Source organism: Caretta caretta, chromosome 10 (assembly GCF_965140235.1).
Source record: "Caretta caretta isolate rCarCar2 chromosome 10, rCarCar1.hap1, whole genome shotgun sequence".
NCBI classification, from domain to species: domain Eukaryota; kingdom Metazoa; phylum Chordata; order Testudines; family Cheloniidae; genus Caretta; species Caretta caretta.
Window position 1 is genome coordinate 38,601,076 of NC_134215.1, and position 19,704 is coordinate 38,620,779.

The 19,704-nt window shown below is 46.3% G+C and overlaps 1 long non-coding RNA gene and 1 other non-coding gene across 2 annotated transcripts in view; one reads left to right on the forward strand and one right to left on the reverse strand.

Moving 5' to 3' along the window:
- The window catches only part of LOC125644147 (lysosomal dipeptide transporter MFSD1), a 34,861-nt gene extending 15,784 nt beyond the window's left edge, over positions 1-19,077 (reverse strand). Inside the window, exons 1-2 of the transcript XR_012670180.1 lie at positions 19,057-19,077; positions 11,777-11,890 (exon numbers count right to left, since the gene is read on the reverse strand). This is a non-coding gene — a transcript (lysosomal dipeptide transporter MFSD1). The remainder of the gene's footprint in view (positions 1-11,776; positions 11,891-19,056) is intronic.
- Positions 714-4,424, forward strand: LOC142073353 (uncharacterized). The gene is made up of 2 exons (XR_012670181.1): positions 714-3,298; positions 3,887-4,424. It is a non-coding gene; the product is annotated as an uncharacterized LOC142073353 (long non-coding RNA).
- Positions 19,078-19,704: the final 627 nt, after the last annotated feature.

The following is a 19,704-nucleotide window of genomic DNA, read 5'->3' on the forward strand; positions in this document are numbered from 1 at the left end:
GATTCCACCACCTCCCTAGGTAAGGCATTCCAGTGTTTCACCACCCTCCTAGTGAAAAAGTTTTTCCTAATATCAACCTAAACCTCCCACACTGCAACTTGAGACCATTACTCCTTGTTCTGTCATCTGCTACCACTGAGAATAGTCTAGATCCATCCTCTTTGGATCCACCTTTCAGGTAGTTAAAAGCAGCTATCAAATCCCCCCTCATTCTTCTCTTCTGCAGGCTAAACAACCCCAGTTCCCTCAGCTTCTCCTCATAAGTCATGTGTTCCAGACCCCTAATCATTTTTGTTGCCCTTCGCTGGACTCGCTCCAATTTTTCCACATCCTTCTTGTAGTGTGGGGCCCAAAACTGTACACAGTACTCCAGATGAGGCCTCACCAATGTTGAATAGAGGGGAACGATCACATCCCTCGATCTGTTGGCAATGCCCCTACTTATACAGCCCAAAATGCCATTGACCTTCTTGGCAACAAGGGCACACTGTTGACTCATATCCAGCTTCTTGTCCACTGTCACCCCTAGGTCCTTCTCTGCAGAACTGCTGCCGAGCCATTCAGTCCCTATTCTGTAGCAGTGCATTGGATTCTTCCGTCCTAAGTGCGGGACTGTGCACTTGTCCTTGCTGAACCTCATCAGATTTCTTTTGGCCCAATCCTCCAATTTGTCTAGGTCCCCCTGTATCCTATCCCTACCCTCCAGCGTATCTACCACTCCTCCCAGTTTAGTGTCATCCGCAAACTTGCTGAGGGTGCAATCCACACCATCCTCCAGATCATTAATGAAGATATTGAACAAAACTGGCCCCAGGACCGACCCTTGGGGCACTCCACTAGATACCAGCTGCCAACTAGACATGGAGCCATTGATCACTACCCGTTGAGCCCGACAATCTCACCAACTTTCTACCCACTTTGTACTGCATCCATCCAGCCCATACTTCTTTAACTTGGTGACAAGAATACTGTGGGAGAGCGTGTCAAAAGCTTTGCTAAAGTCAAGGAATAACATGTCCACTGCTTTCCCTTCATCCACAGAACCAGTTATCTCATCATAGAAGGCAATTAGATTAGTCAGGCATGACTTTCCCTTGGTGAATCCATGCTGACTGTTCCTGATCACTTTCCTCTCATCTAAGAGCTTCAGAATTGATTCCTTGAGGACATGGTCCATGATTTTTCCGGGGACTGAGGTGAGGCTGACTGGCCTGTAGTTCCCAGGATCCTCCTTCTTCCCTTTTTTAAAGATTGGCATTACATTAGCCTTTTTCCAGTCTTCCAGGACTTCTACCATTCTACCATTCCATCTACTGATGAACCAATACCATTGTTAAGATTCTTTTTGTACCTTATACTCTTAGGAAACTCCTCCATAACACTGCTGCTGGCTATAGAGGTTCTCTTGTGTCCCTTTGCTTCACTTATCAATTTTCTACATTTCCTTAATTTTGAATTGCCAGGCTGTGTCATTTTAGTCTTATCTTTTTACACCTTTTAATATATATCAAAGTTTGTGTCTTGAATACATATTTATACCAAATCTGTATCTGTTTTCTTCTTTTCTCAAGCTCTCATATACCATGGGAATGAACATTCTGTCAAAACCTAGACTGATTCAAATAAAAAAAAAAGACAAGATATTGTAAAGGGACACCATCAACTTGAAATCTAGTCAATTACAAAAAAAAAAAAAAAGGAAAAGAAAGATAATTTCAGGTCCTCTGCCTGCCCCTGAATTTCCCTGCCAGTTTTTATAGTTTTACAGCTTAGCGTCCTGAAATAGGGTCAACTGCCTCCAGAGCACCCCCTCCTGGTCAAGGGTGCCTCTGCAGTGCCCTACCTCTGTTTCCTCTTCTTCAGGTCTTCTTTAAACAAATGCTACACAAGCCAAACGAAATTAAACATTCCCCACCTGCGGTCCAATTTATTCGGTCCTCACATCCACTGGCCCTCCAGGTTCCAACCCCAGTTCAGCGTCCCTGTCCTGATAAGCCACTATAACACAAAGTCCTGCAAAATAGAACACTCCTCTTCCCAGTTTCTGCTTCTCCCTGAGAATCTGTCTTATAGACTCAGACTTCAAGGTCAGAAGGAACCATCATGATCATCTAGTCTGACCTCCTACATGTTGCAGGCCACAGAACCTCATCCACTCTCTCTTGTAATAGACTCATAACCTCTGGCTGAGTTACTGAAGTCCTCAAATCATGGTTTAAAGACTTCTGGTTACAGGGAATCCTCCACTTACCTTAGTTTTTTTAAACCTGCTTCTCCACAGCCCTTCCCCACTGGTGCCTTCTCATGCAACTCAGGGCCCTGCAGGAGCCTTCTTAGGCCTGCTCCACACCTAAAACTTAGCCCTGGTATACACTAGGACTTTAGGTCGAATTTAGCAGCGTTAAATCAATGTAAACCTGCACCCGTCCACACGATGAAGCCCTTTATTTCGACTTAAAGGGCTCTTAAAATCGATTTCCTTACTCCACCCCTGACAAGTGGATTAGCGCTTAAATCGGCCTTGCCGGCTCGAATTTGGGGTACTGTGGACACAATTCGACGGTATTGGCCTCCGGGAGCTATCCCAGAGTGCTCCATTGTGACCGCTCTGGACAGCACTCTCAACTCGGACGCACTGGCCAGGTAGACAGGAAAAGAACCGCGAACTTTTGAATCTCATTTCCTGTTTGGCCAGCGTGACAAGCTGCAGGTGACCATGCAGAGCTCATCAGCACAGGTGACCATGATGGAGTCCCAGAATCGCAAAAGAGCTCCAGCATGGACCGAATGGGAGGTACGGGATCTGATCGCTATTTGGGGAGAGGAATCCGTGCTATCAGAACTCCGTTCCAGTTTTCGAAATGCCAAAACCTTTGTCAAAATCTCCCAGGTCATGAAGGACAGAGGCCATAACAGGGACCCAAAGCAGTGCTGCGTGAAACTGAAGGAGCTGAGGCAAGCCTACCAGAAAACCAGAGAGGCGAACGGCCGCTCCGGGTCAGAGCCCAAACATGCCGCTTCTATGATGAGCTGCATGCCATTTTAGGGGGTTCAGCCACCACTACCCCAGCCGTGTTTGACTCCTTCAATGGAGATGGAGGCAACACGGAAGCAGGTTTTGGGGACGAAGAAGATGATAATGATGATGATGAGGTTGTAGATAGCTCACAGCAAGCAAGCGGAGAAACCAGTTTTCCCAACAGCCAGGAACTGTTTCTCACCCTGGACCTGGAGCCAGTACCCCCTGAACCCACCCAAGGCTGCTTCCTAGACCCGGCAGGCGGAGAAGGGACCTACAGTGAGTGTACCGTTTAAAATACTATACATGGTTTAAAAGCAAGCATGTGAAAGGATTACTTTGCCCTGGCATTCGTGGCTCTCCTGGATGTACTCCCAAAGCCTTTGCAAAAGGTTTCTGGGGAGGGCAGCCTTATTGCGTCCTTCATGGTAGGACACTTTACCACTCCAGGCCAGTAACAGGTACTCGGGAATCATTGTACAACAAAGCATTGCAGTGTATGTTTGCTGGCATTCAAACAACATCCGTTCTTTATCTCTTTGCGTTATCCTCAGGAGAGTGAGATATAGTTCATGGTCATCTGGTTGAAATAGAGTGCTTTTCTTCAGGGGACACTCATAGGAACCCATTCCTGCTGGGCTGTTTGCCTGTGGATAAACAGAAATGTTCCCCGCTGTTAGGCACGGGGAGGGGGGAGGGTTGAGGGGGTAGCCACGCAGTGGGGGGAGGCAAAATGCGACCTTGTAATGAAAGCACATGTGCTATGTATGTAATGTTAACAGCAAGGTTTACCCTGAAAAAGTGTAGCCACTGTTTTATAAAATGTGTCCTTTTAAATACCGCTGTCCCTTTTTTTCTCTCCACCAGCTGCATGTGTTTCAATGATCACAGGATCTTCTCCTTCCCAGAGACTAGTGAAGATTAGAAAGAAAGAAAAAAGCACTCGAGATGAAATGTTCTCCGAGCTCATGCTGTCCTCCCGCACTGACAGAGCACAGATGAATGCGTGGAGACAAATAATGTCAGAGTGCAGGAAAGCACAAAATGACCGGGAGGAGAGGTGGCGGGCTGAAGAGAGTAAGTGGCGGGCTGAAGACAGGGCTGAAGCTCAAATGTGGCGGCAGCGTGATGAGAGGAGGCAGGATTCAATGCTGAGGCTGCTGGAGGACCAAACCAGTATGCTCCAGTGTATGGTTGAGCTGCAGCAAAGGCAGCTGGAGCACAGACTGCCACTACAGCCCCTGTGTAACCAACCGCCCTCCTCCCCAAGTTCCATAGCCTCCACACCCAGACGCCCAAGAACGCGGTGGGGGGGCCACCGGCCAACCAGCCACTCCGCCACAGAGGATTGCCCAAAAAAAAGAAGGCTGGCATTCAATAAATTTTAAAGTTGTAAACTTTTAAAGTGCTGTGTGGCATTTTCCTTCCCTCCTCCACCATCCCTCCTGGGCTACCTTGGTAGTCATCCCCCTATTTGTGTGATGAATGAATAAAGAATGCATGAATGTGAAGCAACAATGACTTTATTGCCTCTGCAAGCAGTGATCTAAGGGAGGAGGGGAGGGTGGTTAGCTTACAGGGAAGTAGAATGAACCAAGGGGCAGGGAGTTTCATCAAGTAGAAACAAACAGAACTTTCACACCGTAGCCTGGCCAGTCATGAAACTGGTTTTCAAAGCTTCTCTGATGCGTACCGCGCCCTCCTGTGCTCTTCTAACCGCCCTGGTGTCTGCCTGCACATAAGCAGCAGCCAGGCGATTTGCCTCAACCTCCCACCCCGCCATAAACGTCTCCCCCTTACTCTCACAGATATTGTGGAGCACACAGCAAGCAGTAATAACAGTGGGAATATTGGTTTCGCTGAGGTCTAAGCGAGTCAGTAAACTGCACCAGCGCACCTTTAAACATCCAAATGCACATTCTACCACCATTCTGCACTTGCTCAGCCTGTAGTTGAACAGCTCCTGACTACTGTCCAGGCTGCCTGTGTACGGCTTCATGAGCCATGGCATTAAGGGGTAGGCTGGGTCCCCAAGGATAACTACTGGCATTTCAACATCCCCAACAGTTATTTTTTGGTCTGGGAATAAAGTCCCTTCCTGCAGCTTTTGAAACAGACCAGAGTTCCTGAAGATGCGAGCGTCATGTACCTTTCCCAGCCATCCCACGTTGATGTTGGTGAAACGTCCCTTGTGATCCACCAGAGCTTGCAGCACTATTGAAAAGTACCCCTTGCGGTTTATGTACTCGGCGGCTTGGTGCTCCGGTGCCAAGATAGGGATATGGGTTCCATCTATGGCCCCACCACAGTTAGGGAATCCCATTGCAGCAAAGCCATCCACTATGACGTGCACATTTCCCAGACTCACTACCCTTGATATCAGCAGATCTTTGATTGCGTGGGCTTCTTGCATCACAGCAGCCCCAACAGTAGATTTGCCCACTCCAAATTGATTCCCAACTGACCGGTAGCTGTCTGGCGTTGCAAGCTTCCACAGGGCTATCGCCACTCACTTCTCAACTGTGAGGGCTGCTTTCATCTTGGTATTCATGCACTTCAGGGCAGGGGAAAGCAAGTCACAAAGTTCCATGAAAGTGCCCTTACGCATGCGAAAGTCTTGCAGCCACTGGGAATCGTCCCAGACCTGCTACACTATGCGGTCTCACCAGTCTGTGCTTGTTTCCCGAGCCCAGAATCGGCGTTCCACAGCATGAGCCTGCCCCATTAGCACCATGATGCATGCATTGGCAGGGCCCATGCTTTCAGAGAAATCTGTGTCCATGTCCTGATCACTCACGTGATCGTGCTGATGGTGCCTCCTCGCCCGGTATCGCTTTGCCAGGTTCTGCTGCTGCATATACTGCTGGATAATGCGTGTGGTATTGAGTGTGCTCCTAATTGCCTATGTGAGCTGAGCGGCCTCCATGCTTGCCTTGGTATGGCGTCCGCACAGAAAAAAGGCGCGGAACGATTGTCTGCCATTGCTCTGACGGAGGGAGGGGCGACTGACAACATGGCTTACAGGATTGGCTTCAGGGAGCTAAAATCAACAAAGGGGGTGGCTTTACATCAAGGAGTATTTCAGGCAGGACTTCACGGAGGGTTCCAATAAGAAATGGTGCACCTAAGTTATTGTTCTTATTGGAACAAGGAGGTTAGTCTGGCCTCTGATTGATACATGGCTAGATTTACCTTGCTGCACCTTCCCTGTGAGTGACTGCAGTGTGACCTAGAGGAATGAGTCCCCTAGATGGGGGAGGAGGCAAATGAGTACAAAACAAATCTGGTGTATTTCTTGTTTTGATCCACTCCATCTATCTTTTACAACTTTGGCTGGCAGCAGATGGTGCAGAAAGACTGCATGCCATCCACATCTCATGGCTGCTTGGCAGAAGATGATGCAATAGGACTGCTAGCAATCCGTATCGCCTGCCTGCTCACCATAAGATGGTTCAATAGGACTGACTGCAGGACTAAAGAGAATGACCTGGTCAAGTCACTCCAAATTTAGTTCCTGCGCCCATGTCTACCCAGGCGCTCGTAGCCGACGTGGCCAGGAGCACCTCGGAAATGACGATGACGGCTACCAGTCGTACTGTACCGTCTGCTGCCACAAGACAAGGAGTTGCTGCTACTGTGTAGCAATCCAGTAACACGTCTGCCAGCACCCAGGAGACATACGGTGATGGTTACCTGAGCGGGCTCCATGCTTGCCGTGGTATGGCGTCTGCACAGGTAACTCAGGAAAAAAGGCACGAAACGATTGTCTGCCCTTGCTTTCACGGAGGGAGGGAGGGAACGGGGGCCTGACAATATGTACCCAGAACCACCCGCGACAATGTTTTAGCCCCATCAGAGTGCTCCATTGTTGCTGCTCTGGACAGCACTCTCAACTCAGATGCATGATTGTTTGCCATTGTTCTGATGCAGGGAGGGGCGACTGAGGACATGGCTTACAGGGTTGGCTTCAGGGAGCTAAAATCAACAAAGGGGGTGGCTTTACATCAAGTAGTATTTCAGGCAGGACTTCACGGAGGGTTCCAATAAGAAATGGTGCACCTAAGTTATTTTTCTTATTGGAACAAGGAGGTTAGCCTGGCCTCTGGTTGATACATGGCTAGATTTACCTCGCTGCACCTTCTCTGTGAGTGACTACAGTGTGCCCTAGAGGAATGAGGCCCCTAGACAGGGGAGGGGGGGAAGCAAATGAGTACAAAACAAATCTGGTCTATTTCTTGTTTTGATCCACTCCATCTATCTTTTACATCTTTGGCTGGCAGCAGACGGTGCAGAAGGACTGCATGCCATCCACATCTCATGGCTGCTCGGCAGAAGATGGTACAGCACGACTGCTAGCCATCCTCATCTCTTGCCTGCCCGGCAGAAGATGGTACAATATGACTGCTAGCAATCCGTATTGCCTGCCTGCTCACCATAAGACGGTTCAATAGGACTGACTGCAAGACTAAAGAGAATGACCTGGTCAAGTCACTCCAAATTTAGTCCCTGCGCCCATGTCTGCCCAGGCGCTCCCAGCCGACGTGGCCAGGAGCACCTCGGACATGACGATGATGGCTACCGGTCCTATTACACCATCTGCTGCCACAAGGCAAGGGGTTGCTGCTACTGTGTAGCAATGCAGTACCGCGACTGCCAGCACCCAGGAGACATACAGTGACGGTTATCTGAGCGGGCTCCATGCTTGCCGTGGTATGGCGTCTGCACAGGTAACTCAGGAAAAAAGGCGCGAAACGGTTGTCTGCCCTTGCTTTCGCGGAGGGAGGGAGGGAACAGGGGCCTGACGATATGTACCCAGAACCACCCGCGACAATGTTTTAGCCCCATCAGGCATTGGGATCTCAACCCAGAATTCCAATGGGCAGCGGAGACTGCGGGTACTGTGGGATAGCTACCCACAGTGCAACGCTCTGGAAGTCGACTCTAGCCTCGGTACTGTGGAAGCACTCCGCCGAGTTAATGCACTTAATGCACTTAGAACATTTTCTGTGGGGACACACACACTTGAATATATAAAACCAATTTCTAAAAAAAGACTTCTATAAATTCGACCTTATTCCGTAGTGTAGACATACCCTTAGGTCAACCTAGCTATGTCACTCACACCCTGAGAGACACAGTTAAGCCAACCTATGTCCCAGTGTAGACACCTACCGAGTCCACAGAAGAATTCTCCCATTGACTTAGCCACAGCCACCCCTCAGAGCGGAAGATTTACTACAACAATGGAAAAAACCCTTCCATCATTGCAACAAGTGTCTACAGTACAGTAGCATAGCTGCAGCTGTGCTATTCTTGTGTAGACATATCCTCAATCTCTACAGGCATGGCCACAGATTTCTAGACAACCTCCTGCTCCTTCCTGTTGATTTTATACTGTAATTGCCTGATTCCTCAGAGGTGGGGACTGTTTTGTAATCAGGGCTGGCCTCCAGCCATTAAGGGGTAAGCCACCTGTTACAATTCTCTCTTTTAAATGTTTTTCCCTCACTGGTTGCTGTGAGAGAGACCCACACAGACAGGAGAAACTGACTAAGGTCTCAATTCTGTGGACACTTAAAGCACTGTGAGTTATGCCTCTCACAGATGGCATGGTTTGCAGAATCTGGGCTCAAATGATTGACTACAGAGGGGGAAAACAGTTAAATTGACTATAAACAAAGTTCTGTCAAACTTTAAAAATTAGAGACTAGATGAGGGATGAGAACCACCCCCCCCCCCCAGTTATGATTATCTTCGATATAACTTATAACAATAGTAGGTACATTTTTCAAAAAGTATGATTTTTAAGATGACAATGTCCCTTAAAATTAATACATATGTTGTACAAGATTATGCACTGGGCAATTTTCTTCTGTAATTAGGAAAAGCAGAATCACTGGTATTTAACTTGGTAAATAACTCTTTCCCCACATCCTCATTGTGACTGTGTAATTTTATCATTGGCTAGCAAATGTCTTCACACAGAGACGTGCCCAGTCCCCCATAAGACTTATATTCTGCCAGCTGTTTTTTTGGTGATGAGACTGACACTGCCATAGGCTGTCTCGCCTGAAGATTCATGCTGTTCATCTCTGCATCTGAAAGGCTAAAAAGGAGGAAAATCCAAGAGCCACAGCTCAAGCAGGCTGGGGGAGGGTTGTTTACAGCTGCAGTCTTCCCCAGTAAAACCCATGCCTGTTTTTATACTGTGGTGCTATTGGGATGAGCAATCCTCCCCTACCCCCCAAGCACCTCACAGTAGGTAAGGGTGCTGCTTAATCTGATTCATAACATAACCCTTCCTTTTCTACTACTGATTCCTTACAACCCACTCCAGCCTGTTTAGAAGCTGTTGCTCCTTCACCAAAAGGAAGTGTTCTGGTTTCTCCACTCCTCAGAAGCAACTATGGATTTAACACTACAGTTAACTGGGAAATCTTGTTAATTTGTGTTCTCTGTCCATGTCACAGAAGCAGCATTTTCCATAATTAATTTGCTGAGCTTCTAATAGTGTCTGTCTATGATGGGGCATCTGCCCCACACTGGCGTACAAGGGGTTAATAGGGCAATTTCTCTCCTTGCCTTTTGGCCCACATCACTTTTTCTACCTATCCCATCAGTCACATATATATTTTTGTATTGTGGGGGAAGGTAGCTAGATAGATGTGACAGGGGCTACCTACATATCTACTTTTCCCCACCACATCACATGTGGTGGACTCTATTGTTTTGTTCTCTTCACACTGAACAATGTGGAGACTGCAGGGACACAAAATCAGTTACTGGGCTCAGCAGGTCAGGGCATGATGTGACCATAATGATGGCATATTTCCCCCCTTCAGTTCAGTGTCTATCAATTAAATTTAACAACTTCAGAAAAAGGAATTAAATATTTCAGGAGCAAATCAGTTGAGGAAGAAACAAAACTTGGGTTTAGATATTACACTATAAGAGATCAAGATGTGGACTTTTTGGTGTTAATCTTTGAAATCAATGTAATTATCATATGCCATGAACAGAAGAGTTGGACAGCAAGGGAGTCTCAACCAAAAGCAAAGCGAATGAATAAAATATACAGATAGAAGGCAAAATTGTGCTGTGCTGTAAGGATCAGCACTTCAAACAGTGCTGTGGTAATTAGCACAATACCATCTTAGAGAAATCCAAAACCATTTACGTACACTCTCTGGCTTTATTGCAGAGTTCCCAAGGGAATGTAAACTAAGGGTACTGGGGACACATTGTTTAGTGTATTGTTTGATAAAAACAACAAGGAGTCCGGTGGCACCTTAAAGACTAACAGATTTATTATGCTCAAATAAATCTGTTAGTCTTTAAGGTGCCACCTGACTCCTTGTTGTTTTTGTGGATACAGACTAACACGGCTGTTTGATGTTTGATAAAAGAGAGCCAAAAGTCAAGGAAAGTCCTTGAAAGTGAAAGCTACAGGCAGAATGAAGAAATATAATGAACATTAGATTCACATGAAAATACTTTGATGTCAGTAATGTAGAAGCACAGTCTTCTAGGTGGGCACTAACCCTTGTGTCAGGCACACGAATAGAACTGTTGTGTCATCTGCCATCACAAAAGGCAACTAGGAAAGCTGAGACCCCATTCTGTATGTCACCTGTATTTATTATTCCTGGGGGAATTCTGCATCACTGCGCATGCGCAGAATTCATGTCCCCTGAAGATTTCTTTGCTTCCTCACAGAAAAATGACTTCTGATGGGGAAACAAAGGGAAGCCGCAAGAGCAGTTATGTATCCCTCCCTAGCAGTGCAGGCAAGTCAGTTTGTGTGACTGAAGCAGCTGATAGAAACATAAATCACCCTGGCCGGGGGGGGGGAGAAGATGGGCAGTCATGCATGTGAGAGAGAGTGACACTTAGTCCCTCTTGCTCACTGTTGTGGCATGCTCAGCGTGGAGGGGCAGGGCTTTGGGGTGTTTCTGAGGAGGTAGGAGTGGGGCAGGCTCTGTCCTCTCAGGTAGAACAGAATGTATAGAATCACAGGACTGGAAGGGACCTCGAGAGGTCATCTAGTCCAATCCCCTGCACTCATGGCAGGACTAAGTATTATTTAGACCATCCCTGATAGGTGTATACTCCTGGGGGAATTCTGCACCACTGCGCAATGCAGAATTTTGCAGAAATTAATGTGTGCACAGAATTTCCTTTCCCCCACAGAAATGGGCTGCAATGCTGCTAGCTGCCACTGGACCCAACAGAGCCCAGCTTGCACAAAGAAGACACTGCTGTGGGAGGGAGAGGGAGCTAGAGGGTTCCTGGCAGTTGCTGTTCCCAGCATGCCCTGAGAGAAGGAAAGGGCAGCAGGCAGGAAACTCCATGCAAGCCTGGTACCGACCATCAGGCTGTTTCTCCCTCTGTATTCCTGGGCTCTGTGGGGAGGGGTTGTGGGCATCTGGCCCCTGGCTGGACTTGGGGGCAGGGGAGTTGCAGAGAAACAGGAACAGGGTTTTCATAGGGGTTTCTTTAACTTTATTCCTGAGGGAATTTTTGTGTGTGTCTGTATTGTTACAGACATACTTGCTGACAGGTATTTTGAAATAAATTACCAAAATAATTGAAACTGGTGTGATTATGTAGTGTTATTTTGACAAATACATTTTGCAGAATTTTAAAATAGTGTGCAGAATTTTAAATTTTTTGGCGCATAATTTTTAATTTTTTGGTGCAGAATGCCCTGAGGAGTAATTTATGATTACTGTCTGCATGATGGAGAGCGTGCATTACCTGTGTTCATGGCAGATACAGTCACAATGACAGGATCCACATGATGTGACGCGTCCCTGTGTAACTTGCTCGAACACTGGTGTCCATGACAAAGCAAAGGAACAAGGTGCATATCTGTGTAATAAACAGGTAGACACTGACTGTTGGAGATCCAAGTCAAAGGCATTACATATATTGTCTGTTATCTTTTTTCTTCAAGGTATTATTTAGTTGCTAAAACTTTGGAGACTTGTGGTTATCATTATCATGCCAAATCAGCAGTTAAAAAACTCAGAATTTCTTCAAGCCACATGGATTGGAAGAGAAGGATGAGAGTAGAGGCTGTGGGAATTGAAGAATATGCATGTCCTGAGATTATGTACGTTGAGAAAGGAATTGAAGACTATGCATACTCTAAGATTAGGTGTGCATCAAGAATCTCAAATCAATTTTGATTGGAAGGTGCAAGCAGTTACATGCACTTATCTATAATATACACTATTACTTGCTCTACCTTATCCCTTTGGTGTTTTTCTCTTCCTTACTACTGTGTTGGTGCTGTAGCACAGGGAGACTTCCCCTGACACAAACTGTGCTTCCTAATACATTTCCCACCTTTATGAGTCTCTAAAAAGGAGTCTCTAAAAAGGAGTCTCTAAGAGCTGAAGCGCTTAGAGCTGGAAAAGGCTAAGATGGATCAACCAGTTAGCCATATCGGTGGTCCTCCACATACTGCTCCCCATTCCAAGAAATTTCCCACATACAAGGTAGGCAATAATACAGAGGTCTTCTTAGAAAATGTTGAAAAGGCCTGCCTTGGGTACAACATCCCTACAGACCAGTATATGGTGGAGCTGAGGCCACAACTCAGTGGACCTTTAGCAGAGGTGGCAGCTGAAATGCCTAAAGAACACACAAACAAGTATGAACTTTTTAAAGAAAAGGCCAGAATTAGGATGGGGCTAACACCTGAGCAGGACCGTCGGCGGTTCAGAGCCCGAAGGTGGAAACCAGACATGGCATTTTCCCAACACGCCTACCACACTGTGAAAAATTAGGATGCCTGGATATTAGGAGCAAGTGTGAAGACTCTGGAAGATCTGTCTCGCCTCATGCAAATGGAATAATTCTTACAGGGTGTTCCTGAGGAAATAGAAAGGTACATCCTAGATTGGAAGCCTAAAACTGTAATTGAGGTGGGGGAGATCGAAGCCAAATGGGTGGAGATGGCAGAGGAGAAGAAAGCTACAAGCAGTTAGTGCGGATAGCAGAAGGGGCAACCCGAGACAACACCCCACAATCAAAGTCAGCCCAAGGCCCCACCTCGCAAGGAGGAGCCCTCCACACAGCCAGGGAAACCCCAGATGCCCTCTTGTCCCACGACCCCACTCTCCAACCACCCACCTCGCCCCAGCCCACAGTCAGCTGGGCGATGCTTTGAATGTAATGAGCTGGGGCAAGTGAAGGCCAACTGCCCCAAGAGCACCAGCCGACTGCAATTCATCACCCCAGGGTCCCAACGAGAGTCTTCAGGCCCAGATGCCTCGCAAATATCCCAGAGCGAAGGGATACTGTGAGTGTGGGTCAGAGGAAGATTACTGCATGGAGAGACACTGGAGCACAGATGTCAGCTCGCCACCAATCCCTGGTGGACCCCAAATTCATCGACCCAGAGGCCCAGATGACAGTGCAACACTTTAAGGCCAACTCTTTTAACTTCTCTTCAGCCAAGTTCCCTTCAGTCCAGTAGAAGGGCTGGTCAGGAATATGGACTTTGCAGTCTATGACGATTATCCCATTCCCATGCTGCTGGGAGAAGACATACCACGTAAGGCTAACAAAAAGGGTGGGGCTGGACACCTGCAGCCAGGCTAAACAGGCCTCCACACTTAACTCCATTCCTGAGCCTCCTACAGGGACCCAGGCAGAGGTGGTGAAACCAGATCCCAGACCAAAGTCTATGGCAGCAGTTGTAGATCCAGTTCCTGGGACCTACCCAGAACCAGCCCAAGAATTGGAACTGGTAGAGTAGTCAGCACCAGAGCCCGTGCTTACAACCCCACCAGAGACAGGGGAGCCAGCACCAAAGGGTGCCACAGAACCTGCACCTGCAGCAGCAGCTAAACCAGAGCAAGAAGCTCAACTGGAGCCTGAAGTACAACCTAGTGCACCAGTGGAAAGCGGTTCACAATTGACGGAGACAATCCCATCACCTGCATCGCTTCCAGTGGGACCAAGCCTAAGTCCACAACCCAGCAAGAAACTAATCTCTCCAGCATCAAGGGAGCAATTCCAGGCAGAGCAGGAAGTGGATGAAAGCCTCAAGGGAGCTTGGATGGCAGCATGGAGAGACCCACCACCTCTCAGCTTTTCCAAAAGGTCCAGGTTTGTTGTAGAAGGAGGACTCATATACAAGGAAACCCTTTCTGGTGGGCACAAGGAGGACTGGCATCCTCACAGACAGTTGGTAGTTCCAACTAAGTATAGGGAAAAGTTCTTGAGCTTAGCCCACAATCACCCTAGTGGCCATGCTGGGGTGAACAGGACCAAAGACTGTTTGGGGAAGTCATTTCACTGGGAGGGAATGGGCAAGGATGTTCCTACCTATGTCAATTTCTTGTGAGGTGTACCAGAGGGTGGGAAAGCCCCAAGACCAGGTCAAGGCCCCTCTCCAGCCACTCCCCATCATTGAGGTTCCATTTCAGCATGTAGCTGTGGATATTCTGGGTCTTTTCCTTAAGAGGACACCCAGAGGAAAGCTATACATACTGACCTTCATGGATTTTGTCACCCGATGGCCAGAAGCAGTAGCTCTAAGCAACACCAGGGCTAAAGGCATGAGCCAGGAATTGGCAGACATTTTTGCCAGGATAGGTTGGCCCTCCAACATCCATCAGATTCAGGAACTAACTTCCTGGCAGGGATCATGAAACGTCTTTGTGAAACTCATGGGGTGAGCCACTTGGTTGCCACCCCTTACCACCATCAAACAAATGGCCTAGTGGAGAAGTTTAATGGGGAACTTTGGGGGCCATGCTATGTAAATTCGTAAATGAGCACTCCAGTGATTGGGACCTAGTGTTGCAGCAGTTGCTCTTTGCCTAATGGGCTGTACCACATCCCAGTCTGGAGTTTTCACCCTTTGACCTCGGTTATGGCCTTGAAGTTAAGGGGCCATTACAGCTGGGGAAGCAGCAATGGGAGGGGGTTACATCTTCTCCAGGAACTAACATTTTGGACTTTGTAACCAGCCTGCAAAACACCCGCAAGGACTCTGTAGCCCTTGCTTGAAAAAACCTACAGGATGCTCAACAAGAGCAAAAGGCCTGGTATGAAAAACATGCCAGAGAACATTCCTTTGAAGTAGGTGACCAAGTCATGATCCTGAAAGCGCTCCAGGCCAATAAGATGGAAGCGTTGTGAGAGGGCCATTTATGGTCCGAAAGTGCCTGGGAGCTGTTAATTACCTCATAGCGTCCCCAGACCCTACCTTAAAACCTAAAGTATACCATGTTAATTCTCTAAAGCCCTTTTATTCACGAGAAATCAAGGTTCTCCAGTTTACAGCCTAGGAGAGAGATGATGCTGAGTGGCCTGAAGGAGTCTACTATGAAGGAAAACGCAATGGTGGTGTAGAAGAGGTGAGCCTTTGCATAACCCTTGGGCGTAAGCAGCAACACAAGCCTATGAGGATATCCGATGCGTGGTAATACTGGATTTAGCTCTCACAGTTCATGTCATCAGTAGAAAGTCAAGAGTCATTATCTTTGAAAACTCATGGTTATCTTTGAAAACTCGTGGCGAACGGGGGAAGTCCCGGATGACTGGAAAAAGGCTAATGTAGTGCCAATCTTTAAAAAAGGGAAGAAGGAGGATCCTGGGAACTACAGGCCAGTCAGCCTCACCTCAGTCCCTGGAAAAATCATGGAGCAGGTCCTCAAAGAATCAATCCTGAAGCACTTGCATGAGAGGAAAGTAATCAGGAACAGCCAGCATGGATTCACCAAGGGAAAGTCATGCCTGACTAATCTAATTGCCTTTTATGATGAGATTACTGGTTCTGTGGATGAAGGGAAAGCAGTGGATGTATTGTTTCTTGACTTTAGCAAAGCTTTTGACACGGTCTCCCACAGTATTCTTGTCAGCAAGTTAAGGAAGTATGGGCTGGATGAATGCACTGTAAGGTGGGTAGAAAGCTGGCTAGATTGTCGGGCTCAACGGGTAATGATCAATGGCTCCATGTCTAGTTTGCAGCCGGTGTCAAGTGGAGTGCCCCAGGGGTCGGTCCTGGGGCCAGTTTTGTTCAATATCTTCATAAATGATCTGGAGGATGGTGTGGATTGCACTCTCAGCAAATTTGCGGATGATACTAAACTGGGAGGAGTGGTAGATACGCTGGAGGGGAGGGATAGGATACAGAAGGACCTAGACAAATTGGAGGATTGGGCCAAAAGAAATCTGATGAGGTTCAATAAGGATAAGTGCAGGGTCCTGCATTTAGGACGGAAGAATCCAATGCACCGCTACAGACTAGGGGCCGAATGGCTAGGCAGCAGTTCTGTGGAAAAGGACCTAGGGGTGACAGTGGATGAGAAGCTGGATATGAGTCAGCAGTGTGCCCTTGTTGCCAAGAAGGCCAATGGCATTTTGGGCTGTATAAGTAGGGGCATTGCCAGCAGATTGAGGGACGTGATCGTTCTCCTCTATTCGACATTGGTGAGGCCTCATCTGGAGTACTGTGTACAGTTTTACGCCCCACACTACAAGAAGGATGTGGAAAAATTGGAAAGCATCTAGCGGAGGGCAACAAAAATGATTAGGGGTCTAGAATACATGACTTATGAGGAGAGGCTGAGGGAGCTGGGATTGTTTAGTCTGCAGAAGAGAAGAATGAGGGGGGATTTGATAGCCGCTTTCAACTACCTGAAAGGGGGTTCCAAAGAGGATGGCTCTAGACTGTTCTCAATGGTAGCAGATGACAGAATGAGGAGTAATGGTCTCAAGTTGCAGTGGGGGAGGTTTAGATTGGATATTAGGAAAAACTTTTTCACTAAGAGGGTGGTGAAACACTGGAATGCGTTACCTAGTGAGGTGGTAGAATCTCCTTCCTTAGAGGTTTTTAAGGTCAGGCGTGACAAAGCCCTGGCTGGGATGATTTAACTGGGAATTGGTCCTGCTTCGAGCAGGGGGTTGGACTAGATGACCTTCTGGCGTCCCTTCCCACCCTGATATTCTATCATTCTATGATTCTATGATTCTAGTAACTATGTTACACAATGCATAAATAACCTTCAAATTCACTGTGTCAAGATATTATTGAGGACAGAATGCTAGTGGGAGTTAGAAAAAGATTATGGATTTATAATCCAACTGCACAAAAACATTGTTAAAAACAGTTAAGGTTTCTTAAAGGCAAAATCCAGCCACATAAACCCTCAAAAAGCAAGGAAATGATCAGTAAAAGGCAACTTATTTACAACATTTTGACACCAATACAGCATATTAATAAGTCTCACTGACAGACTCTGCCCCTCCATCTGGAACTCCTTTCCACCTCCAGCGGATAAAACCACACACTACACAAAATATGTTAATCTCACTTGAACTGTAATGTAAAACCTTAACTGTCACCTAATAAGAATGTTCACAGTAACATTCATTAATATTAAAAAGCACAAGGAATATAAAACCTCATGCTTCAGGGCAGATGCCAAACAGCATGCCTTCCACCATGAGCAGATTATTTTCTATAGCATTGGTACTATGATGCTATAATTCTCTTTAGAAGTGATATAACTCCTTTGATTCAGTGGAATTGCATCCAGGATGAACTTGTCCTATTTAAAATCAATTAATCTTCCTCCTTGGTCAAATATTACCAAACTAGACAACTACCAGTATTTATTCCTTTATACACAGAAAGCCTTCAATATTCCCACCCCCTTCAAAAAATCTAAATAAACATCATAGGACCACTAAAACACATGCCGTGCCATTTCAGTGCTCAGTCTCCCTGCTCTTGCTATCACCTCTCTTCTGCTTGTATGTTTTCTGTTTACACTGTCTAGCTAGATTGGAAGGTCTCTGGGAGAGGGATCTCATCTTCATATCTATCTGTAATGCACCTAGCTCACTAATGTCGCTATACAAAAATTTCCACAGGTGGCTAGCCAGAGAAGGGGAGATGAGGTTCAGCCCCACCTGTGACAGAATCAGCTCACTTCCCTAGGTGGAGAAAATGGAGGAGGTCGTGTTACTCAGTTAGGCCTGGAGTATATAAAACAGAGGCCTGTGGAGAGCCAGAGGGGGCTTTGGGGCTGGGCTGACGTTTCCCCCAGCTTGGGGAAGAGGTGGAGGGAAATGACTGCAAAGAGCAAGAAAAGTCTTGCAGGCTGGGACTGACTCATGGAGGAGAGGGCATGCTGGATGGATCAGAGGAAGACTGGGAAGGCTAAGTACTTTTGAGGTGGGGCAGTAGCTTGTCAAGGAGAGATGGAAAATTTAGTGGATGATACTGAAGCTAGTCTAGAAAATGTAGAAGGGGATGGCAAGGAGGAAGAATGGTCACAGGTTCGGAAAAAGAAAAGGGTGGATTGCGTGATTCAGAAGGATCAGCAAGGAGGAGATAGGAAACTTTGTAATTGTGAAATCACTGGTTCAGGATATAAAGATAGAGGATGTTAACCTCCTAAAGTAGCAGAGTGGTTAAAAAAGTGCGCTCGTGATATAGTGAGAGCTAGGAAACTACAAGATGGTGATTTGTTAGTGGAATGTAAAAAAAAAGTGGGGAAACTACTTAAGACTAAGGTTCTATGAAAACGGAAAGTAAGCTGTCAACTCCCCAAGTTTCTGCTGGAAACAAAAGGATAGTGTATGGTGTTCTTATTAAAATGACTGGAGATGAAATCAAGCAAGATATAGGAGATACGGTGATTATGCTAAGTAGTTAATTAGCCGGAGAGGAGGTGGGAGGTTAAAAAAAAGAGCATTTAAAATATTAAATAAAAGAAAAATATAAAAGGTTAAAAGAAAACACATGGCAAAAAAGGGAATTTTATAAAGCAGAGACTGTTTAGTAAGCACATGGTAAAAAATATAAAGGGAGGTTAATAGAAAAGCATTTAAAATATTAAATATAAGGATAGGTTAAGAAAAGAGCATTTAAAAGAGTTAAATAAAAGAGAAACATATAAAGATAGGTTAAAAGAGAGAACAGGGCAGGAAAAAGGAAAAGAAAGCCCCTTTGCAAAGGACAAAGATTGGCAGCACGTGGTTGAGTCAGAGAGAGAGAGAGATCTTACCCTTGCGACTGTTCCGGCGGAAAGAGGGAGCTCCCAAGGCTCACTACCCCTCAGGCTAGTTACCTCCGCCTTTGGATCAGACCAATCAGATGCTGTTCTACAGTTGCGTCATAGAATAAATTTTCCTGAACCACTCCTACAGTCCCAAGATTTTTAAACAAGAGCGATCTCCCTCACTACCCCCTCTCTCCTTTAACTGCTTTATTCTTATCTAAAAAAACAAACCCCAAGCATCTTTCCCGCCATGTAGCACTTTTACACGGGTGCTTTAATAAAGGTTAAAACCATAAGCCCTTAATAACAAACAGTTTTTAAAAGTTTTTCCCTATGCTTTTGGTGAGGACAATTTGAAGCTGCAGCAAAAGCAGCTTTGTTAGCCTGTGAATTAGAGATAAAGAAGGCTGTTAGATGTCCAGAACAAAGAGATATGAAGTTTGTTTCTTTTTAAACTTTTGAACAAAAGCAAGTAAAAGTTATATTAAGTTTTGTAAAGTAATAAAGCTCTATTTTATAATCACTTGAAAAGACAAGCCTATTTGAGGAAACAGCCCTTTATTTTACATTTTTACATGTGTTTCAATAAAAAATTAGCATGCAGAAACACCCCAGAGTTAAAACCACAGAACCTTAGTAACAGCTAGTTTATAT